This window comes from Lactuca sativa, chromosome 6 (genome assembly GCF_002870075.4).
Source record: "Lactuca sativa cultivar Salinas chromosome 6, Lsat_Salinas_v11, whole genome shotgun sequence".
Classification (NCBI taxonomy): domain Eukaryota; kingdom Viridiplantae; phylum Streptophyta; class Magnoliopsida; order Asterales; family Asteraceae; genus Lactuca; species Lactuca sativa.
Genome location: NC_056628.2, coordinates 150,361,611 through 150,368,556, shown reverse-complemented (window position 1 = coordinate 150,368,556; position 6,946 = coordinate 150,361,611). Strand labels below are relative to the sequence as shown.

General features: G+C 41.4%; 1 long non-coding RNA gene across 1 annotated transcript; it reads right to left on the bottom strand.

The window, feature by feature from the left end:
- Positions 1–2,192: 2,192 nt before the first annotated feature.
- On the bottom strand, positions 2,193–5,506 carry LOC122194616 (uncharacterized). Its single transcript, XR_006183967.2, has 3 exons — positions 3,517–5,506; positions 2,776–2,817; positions 2,193–2,428 (listed from the first exon to the last, which is right to left on the bottom strand). It is a non-coding gene; the product is annotated as an uncharacterized LOC122194616 (long non-coding RNA).
- Between the last annotated feature and the right edge of the window lie 1,440 nt (positions 5,507–6,946).

The window sequence follows — 6,946 nt, the reverse complement described above, 5'->3', positions numbered from 1 at the left end:
AATGCTAAACCAGATCAGGTACTCTCGCCATATACTATAAGTACTCCCCCACTAGGGTCTCGTATGGTCACCAACTGACGCTCACAGTCGATAACAGCTCGGCACAACCAGTCCATGCCCACGATGACACAGACATCCCTCATCGCAATCGGTACCAAATCTATCGAGAACTCAACACCGAAAATCTCGAGTACACATCCTCGAATCTCATCAGTAGCAAGAACCGCTCGCTCGTCAGCTATAGAAACCCGCAGAGGTCAACTCAACGCCTCTCGTCGAATATTGATGTGATGGCTACATGCTAAAGACACGAAAGATTGACTCGCACCCGAGTCAAATAACACCAAAGCAGGTACAGAATTCACAAGGAGAGTACCTAAGCATACCACAATATAAGCACAATATTACAAACTCAACATAAGTAAATAAAAGAATACATACCGGCCATGAGATCGGGCGCTGCACGGACCTCCTCCGCTGTCAACTGAAAGGCTCTCCCGCGAGCCTTCAGTGACTCGGCCTTCACTAGTTGGGCCTCGGTGGCTCTAGTAGCAGCAGGTGCAGATCCCTGTGCTGATCCCTGAAGTAGCTGTGGGCACTCGGCCTTCCGATGGTCAGTCTGTTGCAGTGGAAGCAAACTGCAAACCCCGTGGGGCAATCTCTCGCGAAATGCCCCTCCTTGCCACACTTGTAGCACGCCCCCGTCCTGCACACTCCCTCATGGCTCTTGCCGCACTTCCCACAAGTGTGACCCTTCGGTCCTCTAGATCTTGAATCAGCGGGCTTTTCCCGCTTGGCTGCCAGCTGAGACTATGTCGGCCGCCTATCCCTCCTATGAGACTCGGCCTCCTCCCTATCCTGAGTCTCTAGCTCGATCTCCCTCTTTTGGGCATTTGCCTAGAGCTCGGCAAATGTCCGGTATGACAAGTTCACCACAAACTCACGAATGTCTCGCCTCAGTATACTCAGGTATCGAATCATGCGTGCCTGCTCAGAATACACATGCTCAGGGCAAAACAACGCCCTCTCGTGAAACATCCATGTAATCACAGTCAAGGACTCCATCACCTGCTTAAGGGACAAGAACTCCTGGGCCAAATGTTCCCTCTCCACCGGGGGAACATACTCATCTCTGAACATAGTAGTGAACCCCTCCCAGGTCACCGCGGTAAACTCTGCAGGAGTAAAATCTGTCTTCACAAACTTCCACCATTCCTTCGCTCCCAAGCGAAGATGGTTCAGCGCGAACTGTACCCTCAGATGCTCAGTTAATGAACATGTGTAGAAGCATCCCTTGATGTCAGAGATCCACCTCATCGCGGTTATAGGATCCTGAGTCCCGTCAAACTCTGGTGGCTTCGTGTTGCTGAACTCTCGGTACAGCAACGAGTCACCCACCTGCGGCCTCGTAGCAACGACAACTGCAGTGGCTGCAGCAGAAGCCGCCTCAGTCAGAACAGCATATCGCTCGTTGAATGTCTCAATCAACATGGTCTTGATAGACCCAAACATCCCCGGTATCTCAATTCGTATGGCGGCGACCACCTCCTCGTGAATCATCCTACGAATCTCCTCATCACTAGTACTACTGGTCCTACTACCTCCTGGGTTGTGGCGCGTCCCTAACATGATGCCTCTGAAATACGACATAAAATAATCAGAGACTCGAACGAGATTACTCACACTCGATCAACCGTTCTTACTTGTTCCTTAGCACCCTAAGGATTCTTACTTGGAATGTTTACCGATCTGGTGCTTTCAGTAGTACGGGCCCAATACTACCTTCCACACTGTATACGTATCTACACCAAGTCCTCCTCCTAGGATCCCAATTTGCAAGTACTCTATACCCCCTGAATTCTGCCTACTCTCAAGCAGACTTCTCACAAGCTACTCTCTGCTACCTACATGCACTCAAAGCAACTCACATCAGCATAAACTCCAAGGCTAAGGCATCACATATCAGGCCACCTTAGTCCTAAGATATGATTTACCTAGCCTACTCTAGCATGCATAGCACTTCATATAATATCTCATAACACATAATGTAAGGGTATTTTGGAAAATCACCGTTCGGGCGCAAGTTGATCGTATACACTGCTCCTTTTTGCTTTTCTACAATCTTTTACTCTTTTTAGAAAAATTGTTTCTTTTATAAAAGATTTCCTCAAATCCTCAGTTTGAGTTCAGATACGCCCGAAGGTGCATCCGAATCCCTCAAACCAAGGCTCTGATACCAACTTGTAACAACGTAAATTTTCAAAACAATTTTTCAATTTTCAAACATAACATGTCTCATACAAATCATCTCAAAACTCGAGTGTATCAAATGTTATCATGGTAAAACATATCCCAGAATCTCAAATACAAAATCCTCTGTCAGTGTGTACAAATCATGTCGGTGCCTTCCTGCGATCCTCGCTAGTACCTGAAACACATGTCACATAACACGGTAAGCATAAATGCTTAGTGAGTTCCCCAAAATACTACATACAGCACATAAGCCACTCAAGGCTATAACTCGGTATGACCCTTCAGTCAATGTGTCTCAGCGGGACCCTCTAGTACTCGTGTAGCTCGTTGGACCCTCTGGTCCAGTCTAGCTCATTGGACTCTCTAGTCCGCTCTAAATCGTTGGACCCTCCGGTCCGGTCTATATAACACATAGCATACATATAACACAATGCACATAAATCTCAAATATACACATACACATAAGACCCTCCGGTCTGCACATAGATACCACTCTATGTATTGTATAGTGAGAAGACTCACCTCGTAAGATGTCTAGAGAACTCTCGTGCTCGAATCCCCGATCTAGCCTCCGCTTATCAAAATGATAACATCTCTAATCAATATACTCCTTACATCCTTCCTCTCTAAGAATGGGTAGAAGACTATTCTACCCCTCACTAACCTCTCTTAAATCAGTTTGACCAACCCTAAGGTCAACTGAAGTCAACTCAGTCAACGGTCCAACTTTGACCAGACTCGCCGAGTGCACCTGGGTGACTTAGCAAGTCCATACGTGTCCTCTGACTCCTCCTAAGGTCTCACTCGACTCGTCGAGTTAACCTCTCAACTCAACGGGTTACCACGGGTCACAAATTGTGGGGCAACCCAGTCCGACTCGTCGAGTTCTCTCATGGATTCGGCGAGTTTCCTCCATGGCATTACTCATTTGAACTTCTGAGGTCAGTTCTGTTTCTCTAACATATAGATATGTCCTTCCAACACCCAAAAATCACATAAAGGTCTAAACTTGGCGTTCATGCATGGTGTATCTTGCATTATATACCATAAAAACCCCATTATTGCTTCCTAGCTTCAAACCCTAAGGTTTACTCTACTAAGGCTTCATACTTTTGGGCTCTCTGGACCTAGAAGCGTCCAGATCTAAATCACAAACTTGCAAGAGGGGTTTGAGGCATTTAAAACCCCAAAGATGAAGTGATTGAAGCCCTAACCCCAAAATGAAATCTACACAATATGGAAGAAAATGGTTCGATTTGGTACCTCAGAATGAAGCTCCTTCCTTGAATAACTTAGAACAACAACCTCCTCTGGTCCCTCTTGCTGGAACTCTTCTCCTTTCTTGCAAAATCACACCAAAAAGCTCAAGATAGCTCTTTCTCTCACTCTACACACTCAAGCTCGCTAGGGTTCTCTCTTCTGGGAAGGTAGCCGCAATTGAAGGCTATAAGTGCCTTTAAATAGGACTCGGGCCCAAAGAATTAGGGTTTCTGCCAACAGCGCGGACTCTTCGAGTCGACTCACCGACTCGTCGAGTCCATTCATTAATCCGAGTCATCAGTTGTGATCCTATTCGACGAGTTTAGGCGTCAACTCGTCGAGTCCCTCTTCTTAGCTCAAAAATAAATACTTAAATTATGATACCTGGAAATCCGGATGTTACAAAAGTATAGCTAACACTTGATTGCATATGTATGATATAGCATTGCAAATTGTTATTCTAAAAATAAATAAATAAACAGCATTGCAAATTGGTTTTGCAAAGATTAAACTGCACAAATAGTCACTGTGGTTTGCTCAAATTATCACTTTGGTCCAAAAAGGTTTGGACTAGCAGCACAGGTCCAATGGTTTCATTTTGTTTCTTGTTTCGTCCAATCTATTTTGATTTTTTTCAAAATGACGAATTTGCCATTGTTAAAATGATTTTCTTTTTTTTTTCTGATTTTCATATTTAAAAAAAATAAAAATAAAATAAATCTCTCTCTCTCTCTTATTTATTTTTCTGATTTTTAGATTTAGAAAAAGAAAATAAATCTCTCTCTCTCTCTCTCTACACATCCCAAGAACACATACCACCATCATCTTCTTCAATCTCAGATCTTCAGGTCACACCCTTTCTTGTCCGCATCTTCATATTATCTCTACAAACATAATGAAACTAATTTCTCTTAGGATCTTCTCCTTTCTCTCTGTTTTGATTTGGGTAAAAAAATCAAATCGGATTCATCCAGAAACGTAAGGAGAAAAGTACATATCTTAGATTTCCATGAAAAAGAGCTGGAAATAGACGAGCAAACCTATTTGCTAAATTTTTTCACTTGATGCTCTGATGTGTGCCTTCACTCTCAAGAAGAAGTGATTTGAAGAGACACAATCAACCCCGATTTCAAGAGCCATAGAAGTGATTCCCAGAAGATTCCCACAGAAATACATAGAGAGAAAGAGCTTGTACTCTTCGTTTTTACCTTATTAGGTTTGATTTGGTGTTGTATTGCATCTTCAATTTGGGGATTCCTGAGGAGTCAATGCTCTTCAATTATTTATTGGCGTTTGGGTACCAACAACAGGAGAGTGGAGGAGGGAATGGAGGCAATAAAGATCTGAATAGGTTGGGGGAAGGAGAAGAACGAACCAACAAAGGCTCTTGTTGACTACTGCAGTTAAGGGGCTGCTCCTGCGGCCTTTTGACTATTCCTATTCTTATCTGGAAGAAAACGCGAAGGGGAAGGGTAAGGTAGATTGGAGATAGAACAATAATAGGTGGGGCATTTGGGTTGCTATGAAGCCGATGAAAAGCACAAGGAAAACGAGAGGGGGTTGTTTCCCTCTTGACAACCGAAAAACCTCAACTCGGGTGGAGGTTTTCTGGTTTAAACCCGAAGAAGAGAAGACGAAAGGAGGCAGTAACAAGTATGGGGGTGTTTAGGTTTCTTGTCATCGAGAAAGAAGAAGAAAACATGGTTGGAACTGAGGGTAGCAGCCTCCTTTTGTGCTTGGGTTTTCTAGAGAGAGAGAGAGAGAGAGAGAGAGAGAGAGATATTTATTTTTATTTTTATTTTTTATTTTTTTAAAATCTAAAAATCAAAAAATAAATAAATAAGAGAAAGAGAGAGAGAGAGAGAGAGAGAGAGAGAGAGAGAGAGAGGGAGAGAGAGAGAGATTTGTTTATTTTTATTTTTATTTTTTTAAATCTGAAAATCATAAAAAAAAAATAAGAAAAAAAAAGAAAATCATATTAACATGGACAAATTCATCATTTTGAAAAAAAAAAAATCAAAACAGATTGGACCAAACAAGTAACAAAATGAAAGTTTTGGACCTTTGGTGCTAGTCCAAACTTTTTTGGATCAAAGTGACAATTTTTAACAAATCATAGGGACCATTTGTGCAGTTTAGTCTTTTGCAAAAGCCGGTGTGGAAGGTTATGGGGTATTTTGAAAAAGGTTTATCAAACGCAAGGGTGTATACCAAACCACCAACTATGTCGAGAATTTTAGTCAATTAAATGAAAATAAACATTGGCTTTTCAATTACAAAAATTTTAATTAGTTTTGCAGTGTGCTCAATAAAACGAACATTTTAATTATATTTTTGAGAAAAACACCTCTTTTATCTATCTAGAAATATTTCAAAAATAAAGTCTTATATTTTGGGTTTTTTTTCGGATTAAACCTCAATGTTACATTTCAGTTTTGAAAATCAAATTTTCATTTTTAAACTAGAATAAACACGCATTTTCATAACAAATATTCAAGGCAAAACCCTTTGTTTTTAAACTGTAGTTGAAAATCAGAGTTATAAAGAAAAGTATCGCAGAATCTCAAATCGTTGAACTACTGATGGGTATGTACAGTCATACATTCACTTTCCCACGAACTGATAAAGTACATGAAAAACATTTAATCCACAACTTTAAGTCAAAGCTTAGCAAGTTCCACAAAATACCTCACACAATAATATCCATACATTACATGCACACAAGGCCTACAATGCAGGGCTAGACCGGCCATCGACCTTATATGTAACAACGTGAAAATTTAAAACAATTTTTCATTTTTAAAATGCATACTCTTCATAACAAATCGTATAAAAATCTCTTTTATTCAATTACAAAGCACAACTCCATTAATATTCCAGGATCCTCATAACTCTTTCTCTAGTGTGTACAATCAAGCCGGTGTCGTCCCACGATTCCGAGAGGAAAACCTGAAACACATTACACATAAAACGGTAAGCACGAAGCTTAGTGAGTTCCCCAAAATACCACATATAACACATGTTAGCCACTCGAGGCTATAACTCTGTGGACCCTCCGGTCCTAACTCTGTGGACCCTCTGGTCCTAACTCTGTGAACCTTCCGGTTCTAACTCTGTAAACTCTAGAACATACACGACATGAATCACATAGAAATAATGCAGTGTATCACAATCACATAAATAGCATACAAGATACTCTGTCATATAACTCTAATTACCACTCTAGGTAAAGTATAGTGAGAAGACTCACCTGGCAAACAGAAAGCAGCTATCCTCACACTTGAATCTCGAAGGCAGTTCCTTCTCTTTCTAACTCTCTAAGGTGGGTAAAATACCATTTTACCCTTCCAAGGTCTCTATTACTTATGTTGACCAAAACCTTAAAGTCAACAGAAGTCAAGCTCAAGTCAACAGTCCACATTTGCCTCTACTC